The 18,712-nt window shown below is 55.2% G+C and overlaps 1 long non-coding RNA gene across 2 annotated transcripts; it reads left to right on the forward strand.

The window, feature by feature from the left end:
* The first annotated feature begins 13,383 nt into the window (after window positions 1–13,383).
* On the forward strand, window positions 13,384–18,603 carry LOC148107966 (uncharacterized). Of its 2 annotated transcripts, XR_015721306.1 has the most exons (4): window positions 13,384–13,689; window positions 14,265–14,459; window positions 14,550–14,671; window positions 18,148–18,603. It is a non-coding gene; the product is annotated as an uncharacterized LOC148107966 (long non-coding RNA). The 2 variants fall into 2 exon arrangements; XR_015721305.1 differs by having other exon boundaries at window positions 14,265–14,671.
* The last annotated feature ends 109 nt before the right edge of the window (window positions 18,604–18,712 follow it).

Raw genomic sequence — 18,712 nt, forward strand, 5'->3', positions numbered from 1 at the left:
TGGTGGACGGAATGAGGGGCTGCAGCCTTCCTACTATCAGGTCCGAATGGCTAGTCCAGAACTCACCGGAAGCTTCCTGAGGGGCAGGGTGGGAGGACCGCCCTCCCGCAAAGGGAGCTCAGGGCCTCCGGGCACAGGCGTCTGGGTAGCAGCTGAGCAACGCCTGGCAGCACAGGGGTCCAGAGCCCTGGCCTGAGGCCGCGCCTCTGTGAGTGGGACAGGCCCCAGCACCTCCCTTGAAGATGGAGAGCGTGGGGCGGGTGTGGACCCTGAGGGGGACAGGCTGGGAAGGGCAAAGCTGGTGGTGGAGAGGAGCGGGTGGGCAGCACTCTGGGGGGCCTCTTCTTAGAAGGGCCCGCACCTTGGGTGCTGGGGGGGGTGGGTAGGTTGCGGGCACTGCTGGAGAGCAGACAGCACCCCGGCCAGAGCCTGGGGAGAGGAAATGGCGGAGGGAACCTTCTGAGCACGCTGTCTGGCCCCTGCAAAGAGCCCAGAGGAGGAGGCAGCTAAGAGGAAGCCCCCGTGGCCTTTCTCAGCGCCCCCACCCCCCTGCTGCCTGCATACTACACGGGGGTGAACTCCAACCCACCCTTCACAGCTCTCTGAGGCTCACAGCCTCTCTTGCCGGGGCTTCTGACTCCTGGTTTCTGCAGAGCCATCAGTGTCCTTCCTCTGTGTGAAGAACAGAGGTGGCTCCCCCCACCCAGGGTGCACCCGCAGGGTGCAGGGGGACCCTAATCCGCCTCCTGATGCCTCATCACTCAGGGTATGACGGGGCCAGTCCCACGTACTTTCTGGACCCCTGCATCCCCTTCTCTGAACCCAGTGTGTGAGATCGGAACAGCCCGGAGCCACCATCCGGACCCACAGTTGCCCCATTCCATGGCTTTCCTAACCAGATGCTGCCCCCTCATCCGCCCCTCCCCCAGGGGGAGCGGCTGAATAATCGCGCCTTCTCCTTCCCGGTTCCTAGGCTTCTTTCCAGGATCCTCCATCAAGGGGGCTGGCAGTCAGGGGGCTCCCCTGGAAACAACCTAGTGTTGCCACTCACCCCTGGAATCGGTTTTTACAATTTACCACGGAGCCATATATTATCTGTGATTTTGTGTAATCTTCACGGCAAGGTAAACACTGTTGGCTCTGTGCTGTAGACGGGGAGAATGAGCCTCAGACAGCTCTGCGGCGTGCTCAGTCACCGGGCAAGTCAGGGGCAGGTCTGGATTTTGAACCCAGATCTGCATGGGACCCGGGACTGGGGAAGGCCCGCCCCAGCATCATGTAGAGCCCCTGGGTCACCCTTCTCCACGGGGGCTGCAGCGCGGTCACCCAGGCGCCTCCATTCAGGGCCTGGCTTGGCAGGCAGCTGAGCCTGGTGATGTCAGCGTTGCCATGGAAACCCTTCCCCGGGGCGTCGGGCAGGACCAGCCTCCCCGGCACAGTTTCCCTTTGTGTGGACTTTGCAATGCGTTGCCAAGGCAGTGGGGCCTGCTGGGCGGGTTGGCAAGGGGTGGGGACAGCAGACAAAAACCCACATCGCATCCCAGCAACCAGCAGCTCACAACAGGGTGCGCTGCGCCCTTGGGAGGGAGGGGCTGTGGGCCAGGCTTTGAGGGTGGCGGGAGACCCTGCGCCCCCACTCAGGATCCCTGCCTGGAAATAGCCTTTTAGCATCTTTGGTGCTCTGTGGGGGGTCCTGCTGCCTCAGAATCACCGGTGGGCTCTTAGGAACAAGGCAAAGTCAGGTCCACCGCAGACCTGCTTGGCAGGGGAGTGGGGAGGAGCTGTGGTTTCACCAAGTCCCCAAGGCAATTCGGATGGGCAGTTAATTCTGAGAACCACCCTTTAGGGCAGAATAAGGTTTATTGAGCACCTTTTCCCTAATTTATCTTGCATAATCCTCTCAGCAACCCTGAGAGGGGGAGGTAAACAGAGGAAAAAAGTTTGGTGTTTTGTTCTGGTTTGAATCCCCATTGCACAGGGGAAAACACTGACGCTCAGAGAGGTGAGATCTCGTCTTGCCCACGGTCACCAAGCTTGGACGTGGCAGAGTGTAGATTCAGACCCAGGGGTCCGAGGCCTTACCGTGCAGGCCTCCCCATTGGCAGGGGCTGGCAGCCTGGCATTGGAACTCCCTCCTCCTTCTGGTTTTCCGGGAAGAATCCTAACGTACCTTTGTCGAGTGGGCCAGCTCCGTCCGAAGGCTCCCACCAGCTCCCAGATCTGAGAGGGGCTTGAGCCCCGGAGAAGCACGAAGCCGGGTCCCTCGGATTGGCAAGGCGCCCTGCCCAGCCCAGGGAGGAAACCCTGCCCTTCCCCCAGCTCGGCCATCCCACCACACCCTCCTCTGTCCACAGCCTGCCACGGCCTCCTGGCTCTCTGGAAGGGCTCCCAAAGTCCCTGGTCTCTCCCACTGCCCCGGGGTAGGTGGCGGCTGACCCAGTGCACAACGATGCCCCGATTCTTGGAAGTCTCCAGAAGAGAAACTCTGCGACCTTTGCTGGCCTGGCCAAGCCTCGGAATGTACAGACCTCCTGCTTTCTTGAAGATCGGTCTCCTATTGCCGAACACCCTCTCAGGGCTCTCAAAGGGGAGGATCCCCACACTTTAGTCCTGGGGTTGTATTCTGCCTGTGACCCTGGGAGAAGGCCGAGACCCTGGCTGACACCACAGCCCCCCCCCCCCTTCCCCAGGTCGGCTTCTCCTCTCCACCTGCATCTCTCTCTTATTAAAGGTCGACAAAGCCCAGTGAGGGCTGAGCACGGGCCAGGGTTGCCAGGAATGGCTGGGCAGTGAGTGGCGACGAGCCGTCTCAGCCCAGTGCTGGGCCCCACCAAAGCCAGCCAGTGTTCCGGCCCCAACCATGACCGGGCTCTGCCTGCCGCTCTTTCATTGAACAAGTATTTCCTGAAGTCTGTGCTACGTACAAGGAAGGACTTAAAAAAAAAAAAAAAAAGTCTCCAAACAAGCCAAAAAAGGGATGGAGGGGATACAAACAACACCAGATACCCGTGATCCGTGCCCCCAGAGGGGAAGACAATCTGCTTGTGTTTCATATTTGACATCACCTGGGGACAGAAAGGCAAGAGACCTCCAAACACTAACCCTGGTCCTCTCTAGCTGGTGGCATCGCGGGTGACTTTTAAATACTTTTCCAAACCTTGTAAAGTGTAAGTTCTATAAGTAGAGCGGTCCCCAGTAAACATGAGCGTTTCTTGGGATCTTCTTAGGAACCTGCCGTTTACAGCGTCTGGGCTGGAGGGTGGGTCAGAGGTCAGCCGGTTCATTGTCTCTCCGGAAGGGGCACACACAGAAGTGTCTATAAGGTGCCCCGGCCCTCCTTCTGCAGGGTGGGTGAGGCTGCCGAGGGGCCCCTGGAGACTCTGACCCCAGCCAGAGAGCGTGGAGCACCCCAGGCACCAGAGGGCAATGAGTGGGCAACCCCCACCACAGGCCTTCTAGCCTCTGCCCCGCCCCTGCCAGCCTGGGCCAGCGGAGAGGAGACTTGGGGTACAGCTTTCCTGCAGGGGAAGGACATCAATGGAACCTGGCCTCTGAGAGCTTCAGCTTACTCATCTGCAAATGGGAACAACAGTGCCTCTTGCATAAGCTGGTGGGGAAATTAAATAATGGGCCCCCGGGCCCTAGAGGGAACCAGCACATAGTAGGTACTCAAAAAGCACTACCGACCGAATGCACGAAAGCGCACGTTGGTTATTCTCCTTTACTGGATTGGATCCCACCCCCTCCAGCGAATCCCCATGACTTCAGAGTCGTGAAACATCCCGTCTTTATGATTTGGGTGAGAAGCTTTCTCGGCTCCTCAAATTCTCCAGCACAAGCTGCAGCAGGAAGCTCATGGCTGAAGCAGCCATGCCGTCTGGCTCTCTGGAAACGTCTCCAGTGCCCTGGGGCCCAGGCAGCCCCTGTTGGGACTGCCACGTCCAGTCCCACCACACCCCAAACAGCGGCCACAGGAATGAGAAGGATTATGGCTGTTTTGTGGGAAATCGAAACACTTAAAAACAAAACAAAACAAACCACCCAGGGAAGGCCAAAAGATCCATCTACAGTCTACAGTCTACGTTCTAGATTTCAGCATTGATCTTGCTAAAATAACACCTTTACATCTTATGAGGCCTCTCTGGAGAGTGATTTCCTCCAAAGGGGAGACCATAGTAGGGAGAACCTCAGGCCTTTTGGCAGCCCCAGGATCACATCGGGCGTTTGCGTGTCCTGTGTTGACCAACCCTATCTCCCTGCAATGCATTTGTAGTCGCCGGTGGGTTCGAGATTTTTGGCACCTAAGTCACTGTGTTTTTGCCAGCCAGTAAGTCGGGGGCCCCCCTGGAAGCAGAGGTGGTCAGCTGCGTCCTGCAATTGCAAAGGCTCTGCTACAAGGCTGTTGGCTTGGATTGGGGGGAGGGGGCTGTCCCAGAAACACCCCCCTTCCCAAATTAAACCAGATTAGGATTTCTACTTGCTCTTCCCTTCAATAATCCCTGCATTTGATTCCCTGACGAACCATGAAGCAGGCCAGGCAGAGAGGGTCACGATCCCTAGGGCGAGTGAACAAACTTGCCCCAAGAGTGACTTAGCAGAGGTTACACAGGCACCGAAGTCGAGCCCTAAGACCTAGGACCGGTGATAGCAGATTTCCCAAACATATGTCCCCCAGGAGACTTTGTGGGATTTCTTTCTCTTTGTAAATGTTATCTTGTAACCACTACACAAAGCCCATTGTAATGCCCATGACAAGGACCCCCAAAGAGCAAAAGATTGCCTGTAGCCCAGGGCATCGTTCTATAGAGTCCCCCCGTGCTTCTTCCCCATCATTATTCAGAGGGCAGTCCCATCTCATCACCTCTGAAATAGACATTTTTCACATTTCTAAAGTACAAATGCATTTTACAACTGACATATACACATGATGTGCTTGTATTTTCCTTTCCCACCAAAAGAAAAAACAAAAAAGCTCTTGGTAAATCTCGTGTGTCATAGAATCAAGGGAAGGTCATTTTGCAGCGATGGAGTAAAATCATCAGTGCGGTCTGCCTCCCCCTTTCTCACTTTCCTTGAGATCCCTCAGCATCGGCAAAGGTTAAGGACAAACCACGACTGGATGAGACCCAGTGTTTCCTAATCCCAGGCAGCTGGCCACCCCCACGCAGGACACTTGGGCAATGTGAGTAACTTCAATATAAATCAAAACAGCGGTAGGACGTATGTAAGGCACCATTCTGTAAAGTCCAAGGCGCAAAGGGAAGGAAGGAAACTGATGTTCAGTGAGCATCTGCTGTGTGACAGCCTGGTGCTGGGAGGGCGTCTGGTCCCAGATTGGCAAGGAGGGGATGGTCAGAGCGGGGAACGTTTCCAGTCGAATAAGGAAGAATAGCCCAACCAATGTAGTGTCTTCTGATCCTTGGGAATTAATAAATTGAGTAAAAAAAGTTTTTTTCTTTCCAAAAAGCATCTTTATATATATATTTTTAAAGATTTTATTTATTTATTCGACAGAGATAGAGACAGCCAGTGAGAGAGGGAACACAAGCAGGGGGAGTGGGAGAGGAAGAAGCAGGGTCATAGCAGAGGAGCCTGATGTGATAGCAGAGGAGCCTGATGTGGGGCTCGATCCCATAACGCCGGGATCACACCCTGAGCCGAAGGCAGACGCTTAACCTCTGTGCTACCCAGGCGCCCCTCCAAAAAGCATCTTTAAATCGAAGGCGTCTTATTAAGCGGCTTGTTTTCAGCTGGGTGGAGGTCTGGGCAGACACCACCTGGGCCTCACCCCGCCTCGGCCTGAAATCACGAGCCCCAGCATCACCTGGAGGGCTGGTTAGACCACGGCTGGCGGGGCCCCGCCCCAGAGGCGCTGATTCAGTGGTTCTAGGGTGGGGTTTGGGAATTTGCATTTCTAACAAGCTACCCCGTGCTGCTGATGCGGCTGGTCTGCGTGAGGATTACGGGAGGAGCTCTTAAAAACGCTGGGGCCCGGACTCTCCCCCAGGACCCTGATTTAACTGGTCCGGGTGCAGCCTGGGCATCAGGATTGTCAAAGCCTCCAGGTGATTCTAAAGTACCAACAAGATGGAGAAGCACCAGCTTTATGGGAAAAGCCACCAGGCCTAATTAAGGTTCCTCAGGGCTGGAGGGTTCCTTGGATTTCAAGGACAACCTCCTTACTTTTCCCAAATTGGGGTGTGCCGGGCGGCAGGTGTGTGAGGGCCAGAGGGCAGCTGTGCCGTTCAAATCCCACGTCCATACTCGTACCTTTGAAACCAGGTAAACTGTTTGCTAATGCTGGAAAAAACGTGTAAGCCTATTACTGATGTTTAAATTAGGAGATGTCATAAAACCAAGCTTTCTGGTTCCTCTGGGCAAGCATCTGGGCATGTGACAATGTCACCGGAGCCGGGCTTACGCACACACTTGCCAGCTGGCCACAGTGCCATCGCTTCCTGGTGCGTTAGCTCTGCTTGGCTGGAGATGCCCATTGATTTTAGCTGCGGAGAGCCTGTTAGCGGGCGGGTGTGAACGGACAAGTGATGTGCCCCGGGGGACTCGGACTGATGCCTTCAGCTAGAGACAGGAGACCTGGGAAAAGAAGTGTGTGTGTGTACACGCTCTGGCAGCGACTGGCCGGGTGACCTTAGACAATTAACATGCTCTCCCTATGCCTCAGTTTCCTCACCTGCAAGGTGACCTCCTGGATCCTTTAGAGGAGCTGGAAAGAAAAGTCCACGTCCGGCAGTCATGAGTTGGGAGGAGGAGGAGGGGGATGGCTGGGCTCAGGCTGCCTGCTGGGCACTGTAGTGGTTGTCACCTGGTCTCCCCACAGGCCCCCAAGCCGGGCGCTCTGGTCTCCAGCCAGTTCCCGTACCAGCTCCCGTGTGAGGCAGTGTGGGTGGCCAGGTGGGTCCATTCCTGTGGCTTTGCCACCTGGCTGTGTGGCCTCAGGCAGGTTACCTGACCTCCAGGAGTCTCAGTGTTCTCACATGTAAAATGGGCCAGTAGGGGGTTGCTGGGAGGATCAAACAGCTGGAGTGTGGAAAGCATTTAGCTCAGAGCCCAGTGTATAGTAGGTCCTGGGGGGGTACCATCATCATCATCAAGAGGAGGTGCTCAAGCTGTGCCCTGGGACCTGCTCATCCCCTGAAACCTCCACTCCAGCCCCGAGGTGCACCTCCTGATAACAGGGAGATGCCCTCTTTGTGTCCTAGTGAGCCTAAGTTCCCTAGGACCGGGTTCTGGCCAAACCCAAGGTCACCTTGCTGGTTCCTCAGCCTCCCTGCAGACCCAGGCCCCTGGAATCAGACTGCCCTCTGCCTTCCAGCCCCAGCCTTACCCTTTCCTCTGACAGCTGCATGCCTTGGTGCCCTGAAGCATCCTGGATGAGGGGCTTCACCCTTCACCAGCTGTGTGACTTTGGACAAGTTCCTTGGTCTCTCCGAGCTTTTGTCAGGTGGAGGTAATGCCTCCATTACACACTAAGCTCCATGAGCGCAGGGACAGTGTTTGTCTTAATCACCAGGATGTTTGTTCCCAGCACCTAGTCCAGGCCCTAGCATACAGTAGGTGCTCAACGACTATTTGCTGAATCAATGAAGGTTGGCCTAAGGATTAAATTGAAAAATCTATGTAGAACATACTCCCAGGGGCACCTGGGTGGCTCAGTCGTTAAGCGTCTGCCTTCAGCTCAGGGCCTGATCCCAGAGTCCTGGGATCGAGCCTCACATGGGGCTCCCTGCTCTGCTGAGCGATGGGAGCCTGCTTCTCCCTCTCCCACTCCCCCTGCTTGTGTTCCCTCTCTCGCTGGCTGTCTCTCTCTCTCTCTAATAAATAAATAAAATCTTAAAAAAAAAAAACATACTCCCAGGCGCAAGTAAGAATTAAATGAACGTTTCTTGGATCTGAATCTACCCGAGTCCCTGGACACTCTTTCTTGTGGCTCACCTGTCGGGACACATTCTGGGAACTTTGACCACAGATCACCAGGCCCTTGGTTACCACACTGGTCTCCCACCTACACCTTTACAGCCGAGTTTCAGCAGAAGAGCAGCCCCGGGGCCCATCCCACATCCCCTAACACCACATTCACCGTATGAACTCAGCGGCCACCTGGTGCGCAGTCACTCACCATCCGGGACCTTGCCACCTGCCCACATTCCTCCCCTCCCCCCGGCTGACATTATTCTATTTCTCCCCTCTGGGGCTTGCTAGGAAACGCCTCCCTCACCTCATCTCTTACCTCAACAACCCTTATTCACCTTTCAAAGCCAGTTCAATGTCACCTCCTCCAGGAAAACTTTTCAGACCCCACCCAGCCTAGATTACAGACTCCAGCTCTGCTCCCGTATTACCCGTGCATGACTCCATCCTTATGCTTACCACATTATTTTATAATTATCTGCTTATGTGTCCGGCTTCGCCATTAAATTGTTAGTTTATGGGGGGCAGAGACCATGCTGATTCATCATTCTACTCCTGTGCGCAGGGCCTGGCGTGGAGTAACGCTCTTTTCAGATCTTACTGCTTTGGAACAAATCACCCTACCACTTAGTGGCTTAAAATTGCTCTATTTTGTGCACGGTTTTGTGAATCCGGAATTGGAGAGTTCTCAGCCGGGCAGTTCTCACTGGGGGTCTGCCATGGGCTGCGATCACCTGAAGGTTCTAGAGTCGGGATGAACAGATGATGCATGCGCGCGGCTGCCAACGATGCTGGCGGCTGGCCGGGGCTTGGCCGGGGCTCCATGGGGCTCCGTGTGGTCTCTCCGGCGAGGCAGCCTCACAGTAGCCGGCCTTCTGACACGGTCTGGCTTCCCCCAAAGCAAGTGTTCCAAGACAGCCAGGAGCAAGCTGCATGGTCTTTTCTCACCCAGCCTTCCACTGCTTTCTGGGGGCTACAAGTGAATAACTCAGGTGAGCCCAATTCAAGGGGAAGAGACAGAGCCCCCACCTTCCAACGGCAAGAGGGCTGAAGAATTTGCGGACCTGCTTTAAATCCACCATAGCCCTCGACGTGTTTGTGGGATGGTTGGATGGATGGATGTCCAATTGCTCCCCACCTATCCCACCCCGTGGATGCCTAGTTCCTCCCTTCCTGCCTCCTTCTCCTGTACCACCCTGACCCCAGCATTTTTGAGAATTTGGTGGTAGCAAAACCACAGGCTAACAACCCACGGCTCCCGCCTCCACGAGGCTGCTGTGGGCTGGTGTGCGGGGCTGGGGCCGGTCCCTCCCCTGGCCTCAGCGTTGGTTTCCCTGCTCAGATCATAAGGGGCTGAGCCAGACCCCCTCTGAGACCCTCCCTGCTCCAACATAAGGCACGTCCACACCTTCCCTCTTGCTTTCTGCAAAGTTGGCTGGAGGCGAAGTCCAGCTTCCATCTGCAAGGCGACCCCCAGCCTTCACGTCCTTGGGGGTTTGTTTCTAAATAACACAAGCACACACGTCCACGTTCTGGTGTGAGTCACATGCGAATTCCCCATGACCTTCCTTTATGCCCTGCCTCCTTCCGAAGGGGACTGCCCCATCAGTGCCCTGAACCACCCTTGCGCCCCCCCCCTTTTTAAAGGCATTCCCTTTCATGTACATTGCAGATGCGGAGACGGGTCTGCGGGGATATGCAGTTTGTTTTTTAACACAAACCAGACTGTCCTGCTCGTGGTGTTCTGCAACTTGCTCTCTTCTCCTCAGTTCTGTCTGGGACAGTCGTCCGTGTCTGAACGGAGCGATCACCCCAGTTTTCTCGTGCTGCCCTAGAATATGCCCTAGCCTGTATGCTCTGTAATTCACTGGCAATTCACCCATTCTCCTCGCTATCCAACATTTGCTAGGTTCCACTTTTCTGTTATTGCCTACAATCCTGCAGTGGGCACCCTCAGGCTGCGTTCAGCGCTCCCCCAGCGTGCAGGGCTGTGGGACACTCCGCTTCTGCGCAAGGACCTGGGGAACCTCTTTCAAGGCCCCCCAGTTCAGATCCCGAGGGCCAGTTCCGAGATGTGTGGCTCCGGACGACTCCGACTCACGGGCGTTCTCCAGCGCCCGCCGCCCCGGGGCGGCTGAGTGGGGGCCTCTGCAGGCCCCGCCGGCCAGCAGGTGCAGAGGCGGAGGGCCGGTCCTGCTCGCTGTGGCAGCTCATGCGAGCGGGCCCTGGCGCCGGTTACGTAACTGGGCCGTTAATGCTGCTTTCCTGGTCGATGGAACCCAAATTAAAAGAGGAAATTATTCTCCTGATGCTCAGCTCGCCTAATCCCCATCTGTCTCTCCCCTGATCCCCCGCGCTCGCATCTAAAGGTCTTGAACGCGCTCCAGATTTCTAATTTAGTTTGCTTATGCAACCAAAAATATTATGGCCGCGTTTCCTGGGGGTGATTAAGTCTATATTCTGGGCTCCAGGCACACTAAAAACAGCAGCGCCAGAGCCCCGCGCCGCTCGCGCGCACACCACGCGCCAGCTTTTTTTGGTTCCTCTGAGGCGCGGGCCGCTCTGCAGCCGCGGGGGCCGCAGGCCGGAGAGTGGGGGCCGGACCGCAGCGGAGCGGAGCGGAGCGGAGCGGAGCGGGGGAGAGCCTGGCATGGCTGGGAGAAGAAGGAGGGGAGTGCAACAAGGCGGGCCTGGGGCGCCCGCCCTCGCTGGGGATGTTGTGATCTTGTGATCGCAGCTGCTTGGGGTCCACTCGGAACCTCGGCCTCCTCCCTGGTCTTTTCTTCTCGGGTTCTGACTCCTGTGTGCCAGGTGTAGGAATCCATTTTCCCGCATATCCTCCCACCCAGAAATCCGTTCAAAGATGTTTGTTACACCATTGTTAATTCTGGAATAGCAAAAAAAAAGGGGGGGGGGAAGAACACCTCTATCAGTGGGGAGCGATCCAATAAATGAGAGAAACATCAACAATCTGGGATACTATGTAAATGATTAAAAAACAGTAAGGGGATAGATTAAGATGTATTGACATGGACCGGATCGTTACATTTTTTTTTAAAAAGCAAGTCACAGGGGGCCTGGGTGGCTCAGAAGGTTAAGAATCTGCCTTAGATTCAGGTCATGACATGATCACAGAGTCCTGGGATTGAGCACCCCATCTGGCTCCCTGCTCAGCAGGCAGTTGGCTTCTCCCTCCGCCCCTCCCTCTGCTCATACTTGCTCTCTCTTTCTCTCTCTCTCTGAAATAAATAAAATATTTTTTAAAAAGCGAGTCACAGAAAAATACAGAGTATGTTCCACTTGTATTGTTTAAAATCCATAAATGCAGAAATGGGAGTGTACATGGGACTGTTAACGTGGTTACCTCTGGGGTAGGAACCAGGACTGGGGAGGGAGGGGTTAAAGAGACTTTTGGGTTTTACTTCTGTATGATTTGAATCATACAAAGAGACTGTGTTCGTGTACTTCTTGTGTCACTTGCTTTCAGTGTTATGGGGGAGAGGGAGAGAAGATCAGGGAGCCTCCTGGACTCTGCCAGATTCTCTGGAAGCAGTGGTCAGATCAGGAGTGGGACTGGCTGAAAGTCCCTGCCCTCCACACCCCCCGCCCCCCACCGTGACCATTGTACTTGGAGATCTTGGCTGCTGGAAGGTTGGGCTGAGGAAGGGATGGGCACCTGGGCTGGGGGGCGAATGCTGAGAGGCAGGGCACTGGACCTGGAGTCAGAAACGTGGCTTCTCGTCCTGGAAGGTTGGCGCGGATGGCCGGGTCTCTACCTGCTTCTCTGCCATCCTCCGCCCTGACAGCCAGGCTGTGGGGCCTGGTGGCAAGAAGGTGTGGCTGCCCGGCCACCGGCTTTGAGACCTGAGACCAAGGGTGAGGACTCATGCAGTATGGGAGAAGTGCCCCCGGACTTGGAGGCTGCCTGTATACAACGGGGTGTCTCTCTAGTGCCCTGCAAACATCCCCGCGTGTGCGCCCATTCCAGCACGTTTATCATTTCAAATCAGGTTCCAAAGGGCTCCAGAAAAGCCTATATGGTGCTAACTTCATCAGGTTTCTTTACGTCAGGACTTCTCTGGGCCTTCAGTCAGCTCAGGCACACGACACTCTCCATGGGGGTGTAAAAATGCAGCTCTTACCAAATACAGATGACTCAGGAGCCCTTGCCTTCCAGGGCCTCTCGCGGGCCTAGAGAGCCACAAACCAGTGAGCCAGGGAAGGCAGGAGACCAGGCAAGGACGGCGGAGGACGGTTACGGCCCGGGCCGGGGACACTTAGGACAAGGATGGTTAAGTACGAGGACGTGTGAAAAAAAGAGAGGTCAGCTCGTCTGTGAGAGATTAAAAAACGCAGTCCTGTCCCCAGGATGTGTGTGCGGGTGGCACGGCTGCCAGGGGGTCCGTGGGGCCGGTGTGAATCTGTTTTCTCAGAGCTTGACCTCCGAGCACGGCACGTCGGTGCACACGCCTGGGCGACCCCGGAGGACACACACGGGTCACAAGCTCACACGCAGGTGCACCCGTAAGGACAGACACACCGCTCCTTGCCGGAACACACCCACTCGCGCTCGCTCACACACGTCGACTCACAGGCTCCCCGCACGCGCACCGGGAGAGCCCGGGTCCGCGCCCAGAGCCCGCCGCACACGCGCACAGACCCCCGCGCCCCCCACACCCACGGGAGCTCGCCCACGAGAAGGCAAGCACGCCAAAGACACCCAAACACAAACAGAAGCACGCAGTCCACGACACCAGCACCCGCCCTGTGCGCACACCCTAGGCGCGCGCAGCAGAAGCCAGGTGCCAGCAGGCGTGTGCTCCGAGGACGCACCTGCATGCGCACGCTCATGCCCTCACACGCCGGGCGGTGCTTCGGGCCGCACGTCCCCGCTTCTGCGCATGAGCAGGGCCGGCTTGGGGGGAGGGGGCGGGTGGAGTGACGCCGTGGCTCCCAAGGAACAGCGCATTTAGCAAAGCAGTTCGCAGAAGGCATGTGTCCTTCGAGTATTTTTATCTTTAGCACTCATATGTCTAGCGGAGTCTGGGTGGCTCCATCTTGCTACCAGGAAGGAGGGCAAGTGGCTCGATTGTGAAGCAGATGGCCTCTGGGTGCAGAGGACAGATGCCCCTTGCTCCTGGCCTCCCGCTCCCCCCCACAGCGTCCCCTCCCCCAACACACTGGGCTCCCCAGAAGCCTGCCCAGGCCCCCGCCTACCTACCAGGAAACCCAGCAGCAGGGCAGACCCTCCGAGCCCCCACCCAGGGGAGAGGGTCTGCCAGCCCCCAACCCACACCCCCACCCCCAGTAGCTCAGCTCTCCATCAGGCTTGGGCCTGGGCCGTAACCCACTGCGAGACACCTGTCCCCAGGTCCCCCACATGTACGCCCGGATGGCGCCCTCCACTCTTCCTGAGCTGGCAGAAGATCCGGGCATGGGCCCTGTGGCCCCGCTGGCCGGTCGCAGACGGGCCGGTGGATTTCGAAAGCTATTTAATCCCTGGGTTCTGCCGCACCCCTTCACCACCAAGCAGGTTCTAGTGCCCACGGATCTGATGTCAGGGGACGGCCCTGGCACCGCGCCCTCCTTCCTGCCCACATGGCAGCGGCGGAGCCGACCCAGCGAGCGCCGAGCCCCGGAGCCTGCTCCTCGGGAGGCACAACCAGTCCGCTTCCCACCAGGCCTGCAAGCTCCAGCCCCTTCTAAAAAAAGTGCTGTCGTAAAGACTCCTAACCAGGAAAAACCATCAAGAGCGAGCAAGTGAGGATAGCAGATAAGCAAGACCTATAACCTGGCATTTCTTTTAAAACAATAATAAATGTATTTAGACAGAGGCAAAAAAAACTGGAAAAACTAACAGTGGCTATCTTTAGAAATTAATCATTCGACAAATAGGTATGGCGCACCTACTGCTTGTCAGACTCCTTCTAGGTGCTGGCGTTCGAACAGGGCCAGAACCCTTAGGAATCTTATAGAGAGTGAACAGATAAGAACAGATTCCGAAGTTCAATGTATCCTATTTTTAAATGGTGACAAGAGCAGTGGGAAAGGGACAGGGAGGAGGGATGGGGTTTTGGGGGGGGGGTGTAGTTTTTAATTGATTTTTTTTGAGCAGGTTTAAATTTATAGAAAAATTAAGATAGGACAAACAGTTCTCCCCAAATCCTCCCTGTACGTGTGGCCCCTCCCGTGCCGGACTCCTCCGATCTCTCGCATTATAATGGTACCTGTGTTACGATGACTGAGCCCACATTAATACTTCGTTACTGACTCACATCTACAGTTTATTCACGTTTCCTCGGTTTACCTAATTTCTTTCGTTGCTGTTGTTCCAGGAGCACATCCAGGAGAATACATTCCACTGAGTCGTCTTCTGCCGCTCTTGGTGGTGACTGTTTCTCAGCCTTCCCTTGTTTTTGATGACCTTGGCAGTTTTGAGGCGAACCGGTCAGGAATTTTGTGTTGAAATCTGCCTCATGTTTTTCTCATGATCGGACCGGGGCTCTGGGCTTCCAGGAGCAGGCACAGAGGTGAGGTGCCGTGTTTGTCAAGTTGTCACATCAAGGGCACATACTAGCAACATGATTTATAGCTCCCGGCATTGACCTTGCGTTCGCCAGGTTTCCCCACTGCGAAGTTTCTCCCCCACATCCCCCTTTCCACGCCATCCTCCTCGGAAAGAAGTTGCTGGGTGCAGCCCACGCTTAAGGAGCAGGAATTACGCTTCCGCATTTTGGGTGATGTATGTACCTCAATTATTTAGAATTTTTTTGCACAGGAGACTTACCTGTTGCCCACTTATTAATTGATCCAATCACTTATTTATAACGGACTCATGGATGTTTATTTTACATTTGGGTTATAATCCAATCATATGTCGTTTTCTTACTCCATCTGTTCTAACTTTGGCTGTTGGGACCTCTCTCATGTGGGTCCTGTGTCCTCCGTTATTTATTTATTTATTTAGCATTTCCTTACTTCCTGGCACTACAAGATGCTCCGGGCTCATCTTGTGTATCTCCACCCACAGTCCCAGAATCAGCCATTTCTCAACGATCCCTGGTTCCTTTTATTGGAGAATATGAGAAAGTAAGATCAGGATACTAGGTATGTCCTGTAACTTTTAATTTGATAGTTAGTGAAAGCTTCTCCAAGAAAGTAATGTATGAGTGAAAACCTGAAGAAGGTGAGGAGCAAACCATGGAGACACTGAGGGGAGGGAGCGATCCAAGCTGAGGAACCAGAAGTGCAAAGGCCCGGAGGTAGGCGTGTGCATTGTGTTCGCAAACAACAAGGAAGTCAGTGTGGCTAGAGCCAAATGAGAGGCACAGGAGATGATGTGTGGGTGCAGATGGGGCAATCGGAAAGGACTGCGACTTTTCCCCAGACTCACCGGGGTGGGGGGTAGACATGTGACATAATCTAACTTATTTTTAAATAAAATCCCTGGCTACTGTACTGGGAATAAAATGAAGGGGGTGAGGGCAGATGCCATTGTAAGGATCCCGGGAGTGATGATGTTGGCTTAGATCAGGTCATAGCAATGCACGCAGGTGAGGGGCTGATTCCAAGGCAGAGTGATAGCACTTCCTGACAGATTGGCTGCTGGGTGAGTGCTGGAAGGACTGTCCTAAGGTTTGCCCAGTTCTGGAAGGAGGCAGCTGTGGGACAGACTGGGGGAGGGGCAGGTTTGGAGGGGTTCCAGGAGCTCACATTTTGGACGCATTAGTTGAAACTCCCCTCCTTCACCCAGTCTGGAGTTTAGGGCAGAGGGTAGGTGGGAAATACGGAATGAGACCAAGGCCCCGGGCAGGAAGCAGGTCCCTGGCCTCCCCGCCCTCTTCCCCTGCCACAGGTGGCCTCAAGGCGCTGGGTTTAGGCCCATGTGGTGTGGCTGCTCTCACCCAGAGCTGCACATAGGCCCAACGAGCCAGCCCTCAACCATGAGCAGACAGAGGAGGCTTTGAGAAACCTGGCCCCAGATCCCAGTGAGCGCTTGGTCAGCTCCCAAAGAACTCTTGGCTTTGCTTAGACCAGGATTTACCGTGCACATCTGGGGCTCAGGACACGGAAATGCCCCAAAGTGGAGAATGGGCTTTCTCTCTAGCAGGGCGCCCACTAGGGTGGGACTGGGGGACCACATCTACTTTTTCCTCAGCTCCCAGCCTCTGGGCCTCTGGTCGCAGTCCTCAGCACTGCGGGAGTGAATGATGGCCGTATTCTTGAGAGCAGCCCCTCTGGCCTGAGGGAGGTGACAGAGTGAGGCCACGGGACTCCTGAAACAGAAGATGGAGGCGGTGGGGACAAGGGCAGAAGGGAGGAGAGGTGAGGGGAGGGGATAGGATAAAGGGGAGGGGGAGGCTTCGGGGGAGATTCGGGACAGAGGGGAGATACAGGGGAGCTGGCAGCCCTGGGCCCATCTCAGGCTTCTCAGGCTGGTGAATGGGAACCACCGGCCAGGCCTCCGTGCCTCCTCCCTTTTGCTCACACGCACAGGGCCCATCGGCAAACACTGCGGGCCCCGCCCTCACGAGACACACACAGCCAGACCACCTCCCACCTCCCTGACTGTCTCCACCCTGGTCAGGCCACCACCTTCTCTGACTTGCACCTCTATAAGCGCCTCCCCCACACCCTGCAGTCCATTCTCAGGGCAGCCAGAGTGATCCTTTTAAAACAAAACAAGATCAGGCTATCCCACCACAAACCAAGCTCTCCCCTCAATCCCAGAGTAGAAAGGCCTCCCCTTGGCCCTGCTCAGCCTTCCCTCCACCTTCCCGTCCTCGGTCCAGTCCTCATACACTGGCCTCTTCATTGCTCATCTGACACACTAAGCATCGCCTGCCTCAGGGCCTTTGCACTTGCTGTGCCCTCTACCTGGACCATTTCTCCCAGCCATCTAAGTGCCATATTCCTTCACTTTCTTCAGGTGTCAGCTCAGATGCCCCATCCTCTGAGGCCTTCCCCGATCACCCTATCTGAAATAGACTCCCTTCCACCCTTGTCACTCACTACCCCCTATACCCTTAGTTTTTCTTAAGACTTATCACCACTTTATATATATTTATTTAAGTCTTCCCCACTACAATTGTTTTGCCCAGCAATGTATCCCCAGCACCTGGAACAACCCTCAGACAGGTGGGTGCTCCATAAACAATTTGTCGAATAAATGAGTAACCACCTCTCCCCTTCTAGAGATGGCTCAGGCCACCCTCTTCAGGTACCAGCGACCTAGCTCGCAGAAGTTCTTAGAGCTACGTAGATCCTGTTAAGCTTGGGGAAACTCACCAAAACTTCAACAGAGCCAATCCCACCATCTGCAGATCTGCAATGTCACCACGCCTTCCCCGTTCCCTTGAACCTCACACCTTCCTGATGCCTGCTCTTCCCCCATGCCCCAGAGCCAGCCAGGCCCCAGATCCTTCCAGAACACCCCTTAAACCTCTCCTTATCCCCCTCTTCTCCCGCCCCCCTGTCCTCTTGCTCATCGGCTCAAGGTCTCAGCAGGTCCACAGGGATCCACAGAGGTCTTGCTAACGAGTACATCTGACCTGCTCCCTCCCCTGCTTAAATCCCTCCTCTGGTCCTCAGGATAAAGACCAAAGTCCAGTGTGTCTGCCTCTGGCCTCTTGGCCTCTCCAGCCTCCCTCCCTTCTTTTCCTTTCTCTGCATGCTCACTGGGAGCAGCCCCAGCACCTGCTGCCTTCCCATCGTCGGGACGCCCTGCGGGTCCTCCTCCCTGCAGCCCTCTGCTCCTGTGATTGCAACTTACTGTGTTACTGTCCCTCGCTTTCCATATGGAGGTCTTGGGGTGCCGCCCGGCTGCAGGGCTGGAGGTTTCTCAGGAGTGGCTGTGAGGGCTGAGATGTGGCTAGTGGAAGCCACGGAGGGGCTGAGGTCCCCTGGTCTGTCCCTCGGCACCACCACTGCTGACCTGGCCCCCAGCCCTGCACTCCAGGAGGGAGGACCTGGGTCTCTGTCCTTTAGGCTCTGACACAGGAGAGGTTCTTAGGAAATGTCCGTGGATGGGTTTGTTGAATGATTGACTCTAGAGAGTAGCTCTGAGTGATTTTTTTTTCCTTTTCTACATTTCTGTATTTCCCTATTTTAAAAAATCGTGTACATCCCTCATTTTTTAAAGTGGAAAAAAACTTACCTTGCAAAATCATTCTTTTATTAAAACATTGGTTAAAAAGTAACTCTTCCTATATCTTCCAGTCCTGGGCCCCTCGTGAGTATATACCCAACAGAAATGTGCCTAGAGATTCACAGAAGACAGGAACTCGAATACTCCAGTGACATTATTCATGACAGCCAGGAACTGGAACCCACCCAAACGTCCATCAGCAGTAAAATGGGTGAAAATGTTATGATAAGTCACACGGTGGCCAGCTACCAGTAATGAGAATGAATGCCCTAGATATGGACGAATCTCGCCAACCTGGTATCGAGCAAAAGGAACGAGACAGGAAAGACCACAGAGTGTAGGGCTCTATGCAAGTTCAGTTTAGAAGCAAGCCGAAGTAGCCCACGGGGCTGGGAGTCGGGAGAGAGGTTACTCTGCGGGACGGGAGGGAGTCATGAGGGGGCTTCTGGGTGCTGGGTCCGGCTTGTGCAAATTCATCCACTGTGTACTTCTGAGCTCTCTCTCTCTCTCAAATTAATAATTAAATCTTAAAAAGAAAAAAAATAAAAGACATGAATCCTGGAGCAGGTTAAGCCCACCTCGTTTTTCTGTGCAGAGGGAGGTGGGGGGCCGGCCCCCACAGTCCCTGTGGCGTCC

The sequence above is a fragment of the Ursus americanus genome, chromosome 23, assembly GCF_024610735.1.
Source record: "Ursus americanus isolate L20-20 chromosome 23, mUrsAme1.1.p, whole genome shotgun sequence".
NCBI lineage: Eukaryota > Metazoa > Chordata > Mammalia > Carnivora > Ursidae > Ursus > Ursus americanus.